At 37.6% G+C, this 18,009-nt stretch overlaps 1 long non-coding RNA gene across 1 annotated transcript in view; it reads right to left on the bottom strand.

Moving 5' to 3' along the window:
* The window catches only part of LOC129133002 (uncharacterized), a 32,878-nt gene that overhangs the window by 12,440 nt on the left and 2,429 nt on the right, over nt 1–18,009 (bottom strand). The window contains exons 2-5 of the long non-coding RNA XR_008535892.2: nt 9,114–9,294; nt 8,372–8,652; nt 7,403–7,479; nt 5,868–5,930 (exon numbers count right to left, since the gene is read on the bottom strand). This is a non-coding gene — a long non-coding RNA (uncharacterized LOC129133002). The remainder of the gene's footprint in view (nt 1–5,867; nt 5,931–7,402; nt 7,480–8,371; nt 8,653–9,113; nt 9,295–18,009) is intronic.

Below are 18,009 nucleotides of genomic sequence, written 5' to 3'. Positions count from 1 at the left end.
TTATATGGGCAGATAATGACAGAACAAGGGGCAATAGTTTCAAACTGAAAGAGGGCATGTTTAGATTAGCTATTAGGAAAAAATTCTTTACTGTAAGAGTAGTGATGCTACCAACTGTACTACTCAGACTCAAAGTGCTCATTTTATAATATCTTGTCAGGTGTTAAGAATTGTTAGGGGATTTTCGCTTAGTTTTCATCCTCATTTTTAGACCTAAGATTGTTAAAATGAAGTCCATGAATTTTTCAGAAAAGAAACTAACCCACGGAGGAATACTTCTGGTAGTTGAAACTATGGAAGTCTCAGTCTCATAAAATTATTTGGTTGTCTTTTTTTCAGATTTCTTCTGAGCAACGTGCATTCAGATGGTGCTTAATGTCATTAATACCCACAGCCTTGTGCAAATCCGTGCTCCTCGCTGTAATCATACTAGGTTATGTTTCCAGTCAGAAAGTTAACCAGAAAAAAAAGACACACCCCAGGTATGAAAACTTCCTTTCCTTTGCAATGGCAGATGCATCAGAACAAGCTAAATGACACAGATGATCAAAAGATATTAAGAATGTTAAGTTCTGCCCTTCTGTCACAATGCCTAGGAAAATGTTACAGCAAAAATGTTGAGAAATTACTGAAATTAGGGGAAACCAGCCTAATCACATTCTAATTATATCTGGAGGTGTAGTTATACCTGAAAGCAGAAAAATATTTTTCTCTAAAAACATCTTTGTTGTAAAAGCTTTCTGAAAAGCTTTGAGAAACACATAGCACAACACATAGCCAGCCTTTTACAGGGTACATTTTTACAGGAGTGAAAATCCAACTTTTGGAGAAAAACAATGAGACTACAGTTTCTGGACAAAATCTGAACCTGTTATGGACAAACCACCTGCACCAGCTTTGAGGCAATATAGGTATTTACGTTAAAGAGCTACTTGCATGTCATTGTAGGAAAGCAGCAATATACCACTTTCCACCACTTCAATGACACTCAGAGTAGACTGGATCACCAAAACTCTGAAGGAATAACTTCTGCCTGCAACCAGACCTGTTGCAAGGTGAAGAAGCCAGAATACAAAAGGACTTCTAGATAAGCTATACATATTTATTATATAAATCCAGTTCCTGGAGGGTTCAAAAAGCACTTCCTACATTTTAGATGCCTCTTTGACTTTCAGCTTGCATTTAAAGCATGCCTTGCTGGTTTTCTTACTTCAAACCGGGGTGAAGATTAAACCAGAGAGGTTTTGGCACTTCTTTTAACCTCCAACTATTCTCATTATTTGCAGCATATTATCTAGGAATCTCTGAACTACAGGAAGTTACAGGAATGACTAAGTGACTAGATTGAAAAACTATCAAAGAATCAAATAATTTAAAAATGCAGGATAGAATAAAAAACATTGAAAATTTATTCTTTTGTGCAAATATTGTTATTGACACCATATCAAGACCAATATAATTTTCTAAATCAAGTTGCCTAGATTATAAAGCATCTAGACAACTTAAAGAATACTGTGCCTTGATTCAAGATATATAGAGGCTGCTTTTTACATTAACCTGATTTAAGAAAGAATGAGAATGAAGCAGCTCTTCTGTAACTTTCCCAAGAAATCATGAGAACTTTCCCAAGCAATTTCACATGCATTATCTGTGGTCTATAAGCTAGAAAATGGAATGTTCTTGCTTAGAAAAAGGATCTTGTCTTCTCTATCACTTCTATGAGCTAGAAAGATGAGGCTGAAGTATCTATTTCTTTACTCTTATTCTTGGAGAATATGTGAGACTGTACAAGCAACAAATGAAAGAAAAATCCTATGAACAACTAGAGTATCATTTTAGGGAACAGCAGGCATTGCCAACAGAAAAGTATTTGTTCAGATTGTGCTAAATTCAATTTTTCCTAAGAGGTCAAATGCACTTTCATCCTTAGACAAAACCAGATTTTTAAATGCATTCCTGATACATATACTTCACATTCATCTGATATTCTGCACTGCAGAATTTGGAGAAACATTTTTATTAGGGATTTCAGGATCTTTTTACTACACATGATTTAAGGAAATTTTCTGCACGTATTCTGTAATGTGTGGTAAATCACTCCACAAGAGATCACAGGGACCCCACCACTATGGTATCAGTCATAAACCCTAGTCATGGTCATGTTGAAGTGTCGTCTCATTTCCTAAGAGCTCCTAATAGGTCCTCATTATTCCTGGCTGCAATTCATGCATCAGGGGCATATTGTCCATGAGTGGCATATAACAGGGACATTAATAAAAGCACTTGCCTGAAATCAGACCTTTTGAGAATTATGGTCCTATGTCATCAATACACATCTTCACCAGTATGCTTTGTGTTAACAAATGTTGGCAATTTACTGCAGCCTCAACCTAGAAAGATGATTATTTTTATTTGGAAACAGCTGATGTGGAATCTGGTTTGGACCAACCCAGTGCAGGACAGGGTTCACCTCCAATCTAGCAGCTGCCAGAGAGGAAAGGAGGAACTGCTGAGAGGGAAGCGTGGAGGTGTGCTGCACATGATCACCTCGTGACTCCTTCTCCCAGCCAAATGGAGAAGGTTACCTTTGCTGGAGCAGACTTTTTACTTAAGACATGATAAAAAAAAAGCCAAACAAGCTTGAAGGGAAGAAACCTTTACAATCCATCCCAGGTTTCACTCACATTTCCTACTAAGCATACAACAAAGAACAGATCACTCTTACAAGTAGGATCACTGCAGAAAGAACATTTTTCAGTGGACCAATAAAGAAGCTGCCCTGGTAAAAAGTGGATTGGCTGCATTTATAGCATACTGAAGTTTATACCAGCAGCTTAATGCAAATTTCTGTCCCTAATGGTTGTACTTAAATAAATTTTACTAGGAAGATATGGAGCATAACTCAGCTCCAGCTGCTGCTAAGAGAAATTATTTCTGCAAGAAATGCAGAAATAATAAGAATGAAAACAAAGAACAATGATACTTATTTTTTTCCAAAATAATAGCATTAAGGTATTTTATAAACCTACTACAGCAAGACATCTTACATTCTGAAATTTCTTCAACTTTGGAACTGAGTTGCAAAAACCTACAGGTATTTCCTAATCTTAAACGTAAATATTTGCTCAATAACATGATTTGACTTTCATTAGACTATCATACAATCCTGTTGATGCTAAATAGATATCTATTCCTACTGAAGCTGCTTCCAAATTAGGAGGAATGACCTCATCCAGAAGTATTAAAACTGCTATCTGTATGTTATATATTTTATACTTAAATTAATTTTTAAAAAGCTCAGCTGGCTGTGTTAATTAGCTAATCACACACCTGCTCAGTTTAGGTTTCAAGCTGGAAATCTGTAAACATGACAAGTGTTAAATTCTGCAGGCAATGCTGCTCAAGTACAAGGGTAGTCCTGTGTGAGCAGCTGCTCCACAGGGGCTTGTCTGACTGTAAGACTGCTTCCACTTGCAAATTTTCGTGGCTGGGGTAATATACAACAAAAGAAATAAACCTGCAACAGAAATATCTGGAAATGAGAATTTCAAATATCTTATTAATGTAAACTGTTGACCTCAGAGGACAGTTTTGTTTCTAGGGGAAGGGGTATGTCTATGTTTTAATATACAGTATCTCTTAGTTATGTCTAAGACTGTAACTAACTGGAAGGAGAATTTTATTTGCTTTTTTTTTTCTTTTTTGTGAGAGGTGATTTTTCAGACAACAAAGTTTGTCAGCTTCAAGACAAAGACAATCTCCTATAAATGCAGACTTACAAAAAGAAACCTTCTGCACAAAACCCCTGTTCTTTCTAAGGCAACAGTCAGAAAACGAACATGGCACACCTTACTGCTAGATCAGGCCTCCAAGTATTTGCAAATAGGAATATGAGACATTGCTGCCTTTCCCTCAGTTCAGTGGGACTTCTCAAACACTTCCAAAAATCATAGTGCTATTCAAGCAGACAAAGAATTCCAAAGCCTTATTTCTCTTTAGTGAAAGTCAATAACTGCAGTGTATATTATCATACTGAATGATATTAACCCTTGTGATACCTAGACACATGAAATTGACTATTTGCCTTAGTTTTATGATTGTTGGTCAATCTACCAAAAAATCCAAAAACCAAACCAAAACACACAAAAAAACCCAACAAATCAACAACTTTCCAGTGGCAAATGTTCAAAAAACTAAAGAATTTAGAATGGACTCACTGTAAACAAATAATTAAGCACAACTTTTTTAGATTGAAGAATACTTGAAAGCAGGTGAGGGGTTGTTCATGCATATTTTCTGTTCCTTACTTTAAATAGAAAAACTAGTTTCAGAATGAATAGTCTTGTGAAACAACTAAAAAATCCTTGCAGCAAACTTTACATTTATTTTCATCTTTTTCAATTCACCAACAGAGTTTCATGACCAATTTCAAAAGAAAATATTTCAGGAAGACAATTTTTGTGTGTTTCCTGCAATTTTCTACAAAAACATGCTCTAAAGAATAGTTAAAACTTGTTGGTATTCACCAGCAAATTAAGCAATCTTAGAAATGTGTAGAACACTACAAGAAAGAAGAACTTAAGTATAAGTATGTTTGTTACTATAGGATTTCACTTGAAACATGAGGAGATTTAAACCTTTTCTTCTTCATTAGATCTGAAAAGCAAGCATGTTGCTTTTCAAATGAATCTGCAGATGGGTGCACCACTAAAAATTCCTGTCTGGAGCTGCTATGAAATACAAGCAGACTGTAGGAAAGATTTTATTAATTTTATGCTCTTGGATGAGTAAGAGACATTTCAAGTGTTAAAGCAGAGTAGCCATTAAGATTACAGTTGAGACATGATTAATTTTCCCCTTGCTGTCACCTGTGCTAGTCTGTCACCTTTCCCTCTGACCTATATCTATTCTCATTTCCTCAGCACTCTGTGGACCAAATTTGTATTGGTGACATCAGTGATGCTGAGATCAGAAATTGGCTCCTTGCCTCTGTTTTTCCCTTGCCTTCCCTTTAATTTCCCTTTCCCTGTGCTTTTCTTCAAAGATGCTTTGCTGCAGCTCTCAGTGCTTTGCAGGTATCCTTGACTACAGCTGACATTCCCATTCTCTGGCCAGCTGGAGCAGGTCTGGATATAATCCAGATCAAAAGCAGGTGGCAAATCAGCAAACGAGCAACTTGTTGGCACACAACAGAAGTGACTAAGTCACTACTGGGTCCCCTCTTTTCAGTCTTAAATTTGGCCAAAAAGTAGTTATGGGTGGTGGATCTTGAAGAAAGTGGATTGTGAATCATACTGCAAAAACACCCCCAAACCCCACAACCACAAAATGGCTCTTTTGGAACTGAACAGTCACAGACACCAGCCAGCATCCAGCTAGCAGGCAAGCCAGCAAGGCCTAATACAGCAGCACACTTGCAATGTGCTTTGTGAAGAGGGCACCAAAATAACTTTGTAATGCAAAAATCTATGATTGGAAGGATAGCAGAACTTCTATGGTATTAGAAAAAAAACTGCAAAGTATTTTAGCAAACCTTTGAAGATATTAATTGCACAATAATATAACTGTTGCATGAGATTTCTAATATATAACCAATCTGGCATAGGTTCTAGGAGCAAACAAAGCAGCCATGTGCACAGTGATTTGAACATGTTTACAAACCCTGCTTGTATTTGAAATCAAAGTACATCCTCCTACAAACACTTCCACCTCATGAAGTTACTCAGCAAATCGTTACAAGGGCAAGTTACTCAACAAATCGTTATAAGTCACTATTTATTTTCACTATCTCTTTTTGGACAGCTTGTTTTCTAAAGAATTTTTACTAAAGAAAACCCAAATTTAAAACTACAAGTATTTAAACCTACCTGTCAAAATTCTTGTTGACCATGGTTATTTTACAGAATGCCTTCAAAATATCCCTCTTCTTCCTATCAAATAATTAATGCAAATTATCGAGCTGAAAGAGGAAATTCACTCTCAACACGAATTCAACATTTCTGCCACCTAGATCATTGGATAAAAAGTTGACCTCTATGTACTGTCCATGTGTCTACCACTAATTTATTCTTTCTTTCAGGGAAATTGCATGCTGTCTTTGTGCTTTCAAAGTGGAGATTATCTAACTTTCAAGAATTTAGGGGTTTGGCCAAATTACATTTTCAGCGCAAGAATATTATTCTCCACAGTGTAATTGTAGATGTAAGGAACTACCGGGGGACAAAATGCACCATCATGGCATGCTTAGCTAGAAATTCTACCATCACGTGTTAACATGGCTCCACATGCCAGGAGTACATATAAAGAAGGCCAGTATAAGGGATCTGAACAGGAGTATCAATACAGTCTACTCAGTTTAGCTTCCAATGCAATTTAATGCACTTTCTTTAAGCCAAGGTACAAAAAAACCCCAGTGAAAGTAGTATTTGTCAGGACAAGAAAATATGGTAGCTATGTGCAGCATAGTTCCAGAATGCTTTGGCAGCAAATAATTTGCTGTTATCTGAGTTAAAAATAAAAGAATTTCCAAAGAGGAACAAACCCAGATTAACACATGTACAAAGTAGGAAAGGTTCAATCTATGACCTTTCAAGTCATCTACGCTAACACCTTTGCCAATTTTTTTGCCAATTTGAAACCAATGCTTTGATTTTCCAGAGGGCCTGTGGCAAAGCCTGACCATTAAATAAAATCTTCAACATAACTGCAGACCTCCACTCCTAAACTGATGTGCAGGTTGTATGGTCTGTTGCATTGCTTGTGGTAGCTATCACAATCACAGTCCTTGTAACAGATTTTCTACTCACCAGTGTCTGCTAATAGCCAGGCTATTTCTTGAGTAAAATTACACAACAACATAATCCTTGAAACGAATAAGCTATGCCTGGTAAAAAGCACTTTCATAATGACTGAAATTTGAGATCTCTGAAGGTGGATTGCCTTAACCCTCAAAAGCCTCTCCACAATTGCAGCAGCATTAACGCACTTGTTTCTTAAATTGTTATAACACTCCTTTAACCATAACAAAAAATAATAGCGGATATGAGCCACAGTATCACGATAAAAATGTTACTTGTTTACAATCTCTACTAAGTCTTCTTTATCCCTAAGATCATTCTCTAACCAACTACAATCATAATTGCTTCTGTGTGAAGTTGCTTATACAGGGTGTTCCAAGTACGCCTATCAGATGAAACAAAGCACAGAAGTTAAAGTTATACGCTAGCTACCTGAAAAACCTGCACCAGCCATGAGGAGGCAAAAGAACTGGCCCAGTCAAATGTGCTTCCCACTAACTGCCAGGAACCTCCATTTTACATTCCTTGGCCTGAATATTTTCCCATAATTTAGTTTTAACTTGGTTTGGTTCTTATTCTCATTTTGACTTTTCTCTTACTCCTACCTTCTCTTGTGCTTCCTCAGCTCCTCTCTCATGCAAGAAAAAGGCCATTTTTCTTCTAGGCAGACCGTGTACTCCAGCTAGGAACACAGACGCAATTAATCAAGTTTCATGATTAATTTTAAGGCAGACTTACAAAAAAACAAATAAACAAACAAACAAAAATATGGACAAACCCCCCACAAAACAAATAAAAAAACCCATCCACTCTAACCCACAGGAAATAGGTATAGGAAAAAGAATAGGAATGTAGAAGGACCAATATTTTGGGGGATCCTTCATTCTTCAAAGCAGCCAAAATTTTGCATGTTTAATGGGTGATGTATAGGAATCAAGGAATAGCAATGGATACATCAATGATGCTGATAATGGAGCCTCATCCCTAGACTTGCCAGAATAACACAGTTTCACATCCTGTCAATGTTCTCTGTGGATGCTGACTATGTAGCAATGAAACCCAGTGTATTTGAGTTATTCTCCAACAGTCCACAAGTGTTTGATAGGTGGGCTGGAATGACAACTGCTGCTATTGCCCTTACTCATGCATAAGGGTCCAACTCCTTTATTTAGAAATTCTATGCTGTGACAAACACAAGTGTTGCAGGCCATTTCCCCAGGCAACAAGACTAGCTAGAAGTCTGCCCAACTAGCCAATCAGTTTCTAAGAGGACAATTTCTATTTAACTTTTGGCGTGGTTTCTGAATTTAGCATGCTGCTAGTATATTTAGGGTTAACCTTCCAGTTTGGATGTGCCCTGTGCAAGGATTTGTGCCACACCTTTGCTCTCAGGGGTTCTTCTGGAAAGCCCTCCCTCCATGCAGTGGCTTCAGAAACAGACATGCCTGTGCAACCTTTATTTAGATTGCTCTGAACATAGCTCTTTCTAAAATGCAGCCTGTTCAGAGTCTCAAGTGAAAAAAAATAGCTTTTGGCCCAGGCAAAGTAGGAAGCAATTCAGAAGAGCAAACTACCTGCTTTATTTGGGATAAGACCGAAATAATCAGTTGTTTCAGCAACCTATGCAACCTGAAGAGTTGGTTTTGCTTGCTACTTGCATAATCTTGGCTTCTGAGGAAAGAGCTGGAGAGATGCAAGGCAGCAGCAGAAGCAAACAGGATTAACAAAAGCACCAAGTTTTTTTCTTCTCCTGGTTGTCCTACACCATGGCAGAAGTAGCAAACGGTCTCTTGCAAGTCCTCCTCAACAGGCAGGGCAACGGCTGAATGTAGTGGGAGTGATGTGGGAAGAGTTGCTGAAAGAGGGAAGAGACATAACTCTTATCGTTACTTCAAAACAATTTTCCTGTTTCAAGAACCATTATCACCTCTTTCACAAAAAAGACAATTTAAAATAATAAATTCCAAATAATAATAATAATAATAATAATAATAATAATAATAATAATAATAATAATAATAATAATAATAATAATAATAATAATAATAATAATTTTCTAATTATAAAAAATAGCTTGGTTTGTTTACAGTGGTGCAGGATAATGAATGCTTTGCAAGAGATTTCCATGTGGTCCATACCTGTTTCAGTCCTTACACAACTGCATCTCCAACTAAACTGTTGCTAGCTTGGCGATTATTTTATCATTATATCCCTTACATCTAGGGCTATAATAGCTTATTTTTTGTAACTGATTATATTTGTTTCCTTGTCCCTGGGATTTTCTTACACAGCACTCCAGTAATGGTTTCCAGTTACCTTTTAAATGTCACTTTATTTGGTCAGTGGAGGGATGGTTGTCTTACTACTCTTAGTCTGCTTGCATCTATCCACTCACAAATTTGTTGTCTTCCTTGTTAATTATTCTGAATGCATCCAGTCTTAGAAGAGGTTCAGTAGTTCACCAGAATTCAGGTTTTCTGTGTTTTTTGAAAGACCCCTGAGAAAGTTTAATACAATTATGAATCTGTGCTGCTTACCACACATACTAACATTCCTGAACCTAAATGTCAACATACACTTATACCCAGGCATAACACACTGACAGCCTGCTTTGCTCGATAATTTATTCACAATACTGGGCCTGGTGAAAAGGCAGATGGCAGTCAGGGGCAAAAGGTATACAGCCATTGTCCTTAGTGATATTGTTAGCACATATTAGAATGCATGAAGGCAAGAGTGAGGCAGAGGATTGTACCCCTGACACACTTAGAAAAATCAATTTGCCCTGCTAAATAAGAAGTAAATACAATGGGCCAATAAATAATACAGGAAACAATTGACAAAATTATAAGCACTATGGACAATATAATATTAACAACAATGTATCAACCTAGTTTCATCATACAGAATATTAATATCAAGCCCTTTGTAACTAAGGCCTGGATATTTACTTAGCTTATTGGCCTCCCTGGAATGGAATCATTCTGCTTTCCAAACTTCTAATCAGAGATTACTCATTTAAATGCATCCCTTTACATTTACTGAAATTAGCAAGTGCACTAGAGTTAAACCCCTATTAGACAAACACCTCTCCAGTACAAATCCACAGTTGCATGATGGCTTATTTTCCTTGATATTTTCATCTTTTATCCTGAAAGAATTAACTCTCAGGTATTAAATTTATCTACTTTCTTCCAGATACTACTAGGTTATGATTTAGTTGAATATTTCTCCTTATTGTCAAATATTAATATTCTTCAAGAACTCTTATGTCATTTAAGACACTTTATAACACCTCTATAGCTAGATAGGTAACAAGAGATGACAACTTTTTGCCAGATTCCCACTCTCTGCTGCAGGGATTAACCTGACAGTTGTTTTGCTCTATTTTGTTATTACTCTGAGCATGTCATTCTATACAAATCTTATAGTGGAAAAAGTCCTCATTAATTTTGCAGAAAAGTCCCAGATATTTTCAGTAAGTTGCAAATTTTCAGAAATTCAGAATGGCTGGTTAACTGCATGCGTTTTATACACTCTAGAGGAAGTGAAAGTTGGAAAAAAATTTTGTTTCGTGACAATTGATAACAGAAATATTTGAAAACCATTGATAAATTCTGTGCTACAAGCTTCTAACTCCTCTGAGTATCTTATCAGAAACAGATTTTAACACTGTTTAAAAGTAGTATCCAATTCTGCTCCTTTAGTTACAAAAAGCATTAAAAATAAAGTTTATAGCCCTAACTTTTTTCATTACTAAGAGTTTTTCATTTAAAAAGAATTCTGATTATTCTTTATTTTAGGAAAATAATTGAAAACCATGAGGCTAGATAGATCTATATTTGAGACAGAGGCCTTGAGACTGATGAAGGCTTTTAAACATCCTAAAAAAAAAAAAAAAAAAAAGTCTTGTGTGGACAAGAACACAATGTTTTGATTGTGATAACAGTCTCACACATACATTATATTCCACCTGAGTATTAAAGAGTGCATGGCAAAGGATACAGGGCTCTGACTCATAAGCATTGCAGCACACTATTGCAGCACTTAGACATTACTAACACACCATTCTGCTCCTACCAGCCAGGACAATGGAGTGTCCCAAGATATAAAGTCTCTTCAATTGGCTAAATTTTCTCTTCATGGAAAGCACAGGGTGACTTTGTGAAGTTGGGACTGACAGTCTCCATATCCCTAGACATCAACAAAGCCCCACAGCAAAAGCCACTGCATGGTTTTGGCTTAAGAAGCAGTGCCATACCCACACTTCAGCTATCACAGGTTAAACTGGAACATCACCGTCAAACATAGACCCGGTAGTTTAATCTCCACAAACATTTAAGAATCTAATAGACCAATTCCAGGAATATGTTTTATTATTTATGGGAGAGGAAGCCTACCCAAGGGGGAGTGTCCTATTAAAATATTTTATTTCAAACTACTAAAATTTCTGTCAGAGCTGTAATGAGAGAAGCACTATTTGAGCCTAGTAGAATCTTGAAGAGTTTAGTAATTTTTCATAGGAGATCTCTAGCAAAGCCAGTGAGAATAATCTTTGCTAAGCCTCAAAATTTCATCTACTGACAGACATTTTTTTCTGTGTTTATACATAAGTCTCCGAAAGTATAAAGATTTTTCCAAGGTATGAAGACAGTACACAACTACAGCTGTTCTGAGAACTTTCTTTGCCAGAGGCTAACTACCTCCTAGCTGTCTCAGCTAACATACCTTTTATTGCACATGACAAACTGGACAGTAAGTATCACCATCACTATCCTATCGAGAGCTGTCAAGCACATGATTGCAAGCTAACTCAAGTACATTACACAGCTAGATTAAAATATCATGTATTAAAACAATGCTTTTTAACTGCCATTAAGTTTAACATGCACAGGTCACTGAACAAGATGGCAAAGGCCAAACAGCCTCTAGCTCTCAGACAGACAGCAGGCAAAGCTGCTGCAACAATGAACACAACACTCTTGCAAGCTAACTAGCAGAATTTATATGGAATAAAGTAGGAAACATGTAAAGAGGCTGAAAAACAATGATTTAGAAATCATTGGGATTTCTAAAAGGAACACAGATATCTTCGTAACAGAGAAATGTTTCTGGCTAAGCTAGACCATGTGAATTTACAATTTCTTCACAGTTATTAATCCCTTGTATGATATCCTGTTTATGACTGGATGATTTTTTTCTGGAATCACCTTTTTGTTGGATTAAAAGTTGCCTTCACCTATCACATTTCTTGTGAAGAATGAAGTTCTATGGAACATGTCAAAATAGTCTGAAGCAGCATTACTTTGCCAAAATGCAATGGGTTGGTTCATATCATAGAATCATAAAATGGCCCGGGTTGAAATGAGCCTTAAAAATTATCTAATTCCAACTCCTGCCATGGGCAGCAACAACCTTCACTAGACCAGGTTGCTCATCCAAACTCACCTTGAACACTTCCAGTGAAGGGACATCAACAGCTACTGCAGGCAACCTGTTCTAATGCCTCACTATGTTCACAAGAAGGAATTTCTTCCTAGTAGCTAATCTAAACCTCCTGTCTTTCAGTTGGAAACCATTCCCCCTTTCACCTGTCCTTGTAAAAAGTCTTTCTACATCTTTCTTGCAGGCTCCCTTCAGGTACTGGAAGGCTGCAATGAGGTCATTTCAAAGCCTTCTCTTCTCTAGGCTGAACAAACCCAATCCTCTCAGCCTTTCCTAGCAGAAGAGGCGCTCCATCCCTCTATCAGCTTAGTGGCCTCCTCTGGACTCACTCCAACAGGTCCATGTCATTCCTGTGCTGGGACCCCAGAGCTGATGCAGCACTGCAGGTGGGGTCTCACCAGAGCAGAGCAGAGCAGAGGGGGAGAGCTTCTTCCTGCTAACCACACTACTTTGCATACAGGCCAGTACACATTTGGCCTTCTGGGATGTAGAGTCATGTCCTGCACACCCAATTATCTTTACCAGTCAAAATTAAGCTGATTTATCTGAATTTCTGTGTTAAAAGTGGTAATATGAATAGTTGTGTAAGCAGACTGCTAGAAGCAGTGAGCAATGTAAAAAACAGTTGCAGAAAGCTGACATTTACTTCTTCCATTAGCATTACTGAATGGCCTGTCCTGTGCACCATCTCCTGATGAATGATTTATTTTGGCTTCAAGATCAGTTGTTCAAAGCTAAACAGAAGCAAACTATTATTATATCCTAACCAGAGTGTGAACACTAATTTAGAAAGAGTCTGCATATTGACAAGACCAGCTGAAAACAAAACTTGACATCTTAAATTGCATACCTTTCTTCTTGAGTAGCTGTTTTTCATGTTCATGCAACTGATTTAGTAAGGAAGAAGTATAAACAGAAAATAAAAATATCTCCAGAGTCCTACTTACCTATAGCAGTTAGCAATGAGCTCATAGGGGACCACAGACAGAACACCCTTAAGAACACCCTCAAGGCTTTATCTTGTCATTACTCTGCAAGCTGAGTAGCAGCAAAGATGGGTCCAATTTATCCAGGTGTTTGATAGCCTCTAGAAAAACTTACTTATCCCAGATCTACTACATGCCTTTGGTACTTCTGATCAAATTGTGTAACTGAGCAGCTAGCAGTCATTCATCTGGGAAAACTCTGTTATTGTACACAACAAAATTGCCCTTGCACACTGAGAACACATTTAACGAAATACTGAAACAACTCTCTCTTAGTAGACCATTTCCCTCCCCATTTTACTGTTGTTTTCCTTTATCATCATACTCACCAGGCTGATTTTTGATAAAATACATTTCTGAGATATGAAGGCTAATGAGACATTCCAGGACTTGTCTCAGATGTTACACCTTTAGGTAGGAGAGAATCTTACAATATTCTGCTAATTCATGCAGTGCACTGATTTATAAAATTTAGCAGTAAGTTCTAAACATATTCAGTTGTTATTGCATTATGTGAAAACAGGTACCATGACTTAGAAGTTACAAACATATCCTACTGCTCGAGAATTAGAAAAAAAAATATATTGATACAACCTGTGACTTGGTTGTGGATTCACAATCTTGTAATCTGAAAACTACACATGAAACAGGACCTAGAAAAATACTGTGAAAACAAACAAAAAATCTCTACAGTTTCTCTTCAGGGAATGAGAATTAGAATTTCTTTTTCTGTCTGTGCCTTTTTTTTTTTTTTTCCTAGTTGCCAGGACAAGAATATCCCCTTTCATATGATGAAGTTAAGTATGACAAAAAACACATTTTAGGGAGGATGAAAGTCCTGTTAACATCAGTTTGCTTTACTTAGATTCCACTGTCTTAAACATGGTTGCATCTGGGCAAAACCACAGTCTGTAGTTCAAGAAGAGAAAGTACTCATAATTGGTTCTCATACATTGTTTAAATGGTGACCAGTAGCTTATAAAAATGAGTATTTTTAAATAGTGTAATTTCACCTTGTAGTCACTGTCTGTAACACTGGCATAAACAGCACTGATGAAGGAAAAGAAATTCTGGAAGAAAAAGCAAATTAAAAAAAATAGGTAACTGTAAAGAAGGAAGGAGAAAAGGATAAACACTTGTGAGAAAAAAAAAAGAGAGGAACACAACTCAAATTTGATTGGAGGAAAGAAAATGGAAGAGAAAAAAACAAATTTTGGGAAATTCTACTAATTGAACAGTCATAAGATTTTCCTGGTGTGTAGATGTGGTTTATACAGAATTTTCAGGGCAAGTCATGCTTTTCAAAGGCCCACAATATTCACTGCCTAGACAGTTTTCCTTTCTAACCTAACAGCATATTCCAAATCAGAACATATATTACATGTATGTAATATATGCCATTCTTTGAACAGTGGCTTGACTTGAGCCTTATTTGAAGAAAAACCTCATTGTCCTCCATACTTGTTTTCCACTTGGATTAAACTGCATCACCATAGTCTTTGTAATCATACAGCAAAGAAATTATTTTTCACAATCTAGTACATTCAAAATTTTACAGTGGTAATTTTCTTCATGTATTCTGATACTGCCCTGTAATTAGCATGATTCTAAAAAGGAACACCAGAGTAAGTTAATAATGATAGATTCTACCTGCCTCTTGTACTTAAGAGGCAAACTCACAGAATGTTTAAAGATGGGTAAATTCACATTTGCCATAGGAGCACTACTAACCACAGGAAGAACAGCAAAACAGATTCTCTAAGAAATCAGGCTTCAGTTCAGAATTCTGGGTTTCCTCCACTGAACAAAAGACATCTGACCACATCCAGCAGGCTGTTTAACAGGCCAGGAAGAGCCAGAACCAGAAAACAAATCATCTTACTACAGGCAGACAAGAAGATAACGGGATGCCAGAACGGCAACAGGTCAACACCCTGGAATGAATGCATAACAACTGAGGACACTTCAGAGTACCAGAGAAATCCATTCTGGGCATGGTTATCTTCAAATGTCTTTTAAATTTCTTCACTAATGAAAATGTTTACAAAATCTGCAGCTGACGCAAAGCTAGTGGGATTTGGTGAGCACTGCAGAAGAGAGGACTGGAACTGAAATAGATGTTGAGAAATAGCAGAGGCTCAGAGACCATTAAGATAAAATTTAAAAAAAAAATCAAGTGTCAGGTGTTATTCTTGTAAAAACATATGTGCAAAACTGGGACTATTTGCTTGGGAAGTACAATGGCAGCCTGAAAAGAACAAAGGGAGAAAGAGATAACACAGTGTACTTCTCCTCTCCTGTAACATATGACATCAAACCAAACTCTAGAATTTTAGAGACTACAAAATAAATAGGAACAGTAGTGGATTATCTCTGCAAGCCAGCTCACCTTCCTCACACACCAGCTTTATTCTGGAATGTATTCAGAGAGGATCTTTCGACCAAGAAGATTGATAATAACCTCTATTAAGCCTTGAAAAGATCTCACTTGAATATTGTCTTTTCAACATAACACTCACAAAAATACCTTGAGGGGTTAGAGCAAATGAAGCTACTTTGAAACAGGCTCTGTCTTTTAAACCTATAAATGCAGATAGATGAGTGTGTCTCCAGAAAAAAAAAAATACTAAGGGGGAAGGGGCATGAGTACAAGCACATTCATAACAGTTGTATTTGAACATAAATTTTACTTTTAAATTAAATAGTAATTAACTTTTCCACAAGAGAAGGAAAAGCTTGAACCAGCTCCAATTGACTTTGTTGTCAATCATATCAGGCTGAGATACACTCTATATACAACTGAGTATTGTATATTCATTTCATTACAAGCAGCACAACAACAGATGGTTACAGAGTAACCTTCCCTCCAGGATTAACCTACTTCAAGGAAAGTATTGTTTCCCTTTAACAGACAGGTCAGGAGAAGACCACTGGAGGTCACAGCCTCCTCACTCAAGCAGCATCCCCTAGAGCATGGCAGTCAGAATTTTGTCCAGACTACTTTTGAGTACTCTAGGGAAGGAAACTCCGCAACTGCTCTGGGCAGCCTGCTCCAGTGCTCAATTAGTAGAGAATTTATTCCTCACGTTCAGGTGGACGTTTCTATGTTCCAGTTTCTGCCCATTACTCAGCATTACTAAGAAGAACTTGGCTCCATCCATCAGATACTTATATATATTGATGTGATCTTCTGTGAGTCTTCTCCAGACTGACTAGGCCCTGTCCCGTCTGGGATGCTCCAACCCCCATCTATGCTGCCCTCAGATGGACAAGCTCCAGGAGCTACATGCCTCTCTTGCCCTGAGGAGCCCAGAACTGGACACGTTGAATTGCAGACAGTTCCTCTATGCCCACCTCTTCAAGCTGTCGAGGTCATTCTGAAGAGTTGCACAGATCTCTCTCTCTCAACTCCTTCCAGCTTTGTGTTGTCAGTGAACTCAGAGGCATCTGCCTCTTGATCCAAGTCACTGATGAACAAGTTAAACAATACTGGACCAGTACTGAGTCCTTGGGGACAGCACTAGAGACAGGCCTCCAATGAGATCCTGTGCGACTGATTACAACACTTGGGGATCTGCAGTTCAAGCTCAGGAAATTTGGGCTGGATGAGTGGACAGTGAGGTGCAACCTGAGCTTGCCTATGAGAATAATACCAGAGACAAAGTCAAAATCCTTGCTCAAAGTCCAGGTAAACATCCACTGCTCTTCCCTTTCATCTACCCAGGTAGCTGTCTCAGCATAGAGGGGAATCAGGTTGGTTAAGCATGCTGACTACTCTTCATCATCGTTGTGTCCACCACATGTGTGGAGGTGGCCTCCAGTATGAAATGTTTCATTACTTTTTCAGGGATTAAATGAGACCAATTGGCCTGTGGCTCCCTGGAATCTCCTTCTTGGCCCCTTTAAAGACCAGGGTGGTACTTCCTTTCCTCTAGTATTGTGGCACCTCTCCTGACTGCCATGACCTTTTAAAGATCTGAGAGCAATCACATCTACTAGTTCCTTCAGCGTTCATAGGTGTGAAGGAACCCATCATAGCCCATGGACTTGTGGATGGCAAGTTCACTTCTTTATGATTTACCTGGACACATGAAAGAACATTTTTATGCAGAAGCCTGAGCATAAAGCCATCTTCTTGGAATGATTTAGCTGTTGCCCTTTTTCACATGTCACGCAGGCTAAAGCAGCTGGATTCTGCTAAGAACCAGCTGAAATACTAAAATATAATCTTTTCTGCTATTTCTGTTGCAGCGAGTGCAATTGTCTCTGGCAGACAATTGGTAGCAAACCCAGAAATAGCAGCCCTAACTGTTACAGCAGGGGTTTCAAGGTGGTAATGGTGAGGTTGCTGTAAACAACTGCAACTCCCTGGCGGCAACGACCTCCTTTTGGTAGAAGTGTCTCTGCAAGAGTACCACCGATACATCAGTTTCTAAACAGACTTAGTATGTTGGTATCATTCTTCAAATAAACAAGTTTTAGTTCTTCAACAATATATCTAGCTAGTTAAAGACATACCTCTTTTTGTAGTGGTACCTCATCTAGTTTGAAAATTTTACATGCTATTTTACCATTAATGGCCACATCCAAACCATTAATTTAAGATTTAAGTTAAGGACCCTCATCTTTTCTTCCTTTTGTTATGTTAGATAAATTGATAGGGGGAAAAAAAATTTATCCTATAGCATATGACTATTCATCATGTTTACATATTCATTATGCATAAAGCTTAAGCTACTTAAATCTCATATAGGGAAGCCTTACTGACCCAATTAAGATTT

The sequence above is a fragment of the Agelaius phoeniceus genome, chromosome Z (genome assembly GCF_051311805.1).
Source record: "Agelaius phoeniceus isolate bAgePho1 chromosome Z, bAgePho1.hap1, whole genome shotgun sequence".
NCBI classification, from domain to species: domain Eukaryota; kingdom Metazoa; phylum Chordata; class Aves; order Passeriformes; family Icteridae; genus Agelaius; species Agelaius phoeniceus.
Note: the sequence above shows the minus strand (reverse complement) of the source record. Positions and strands in the feature narration are given on the sequence as shown.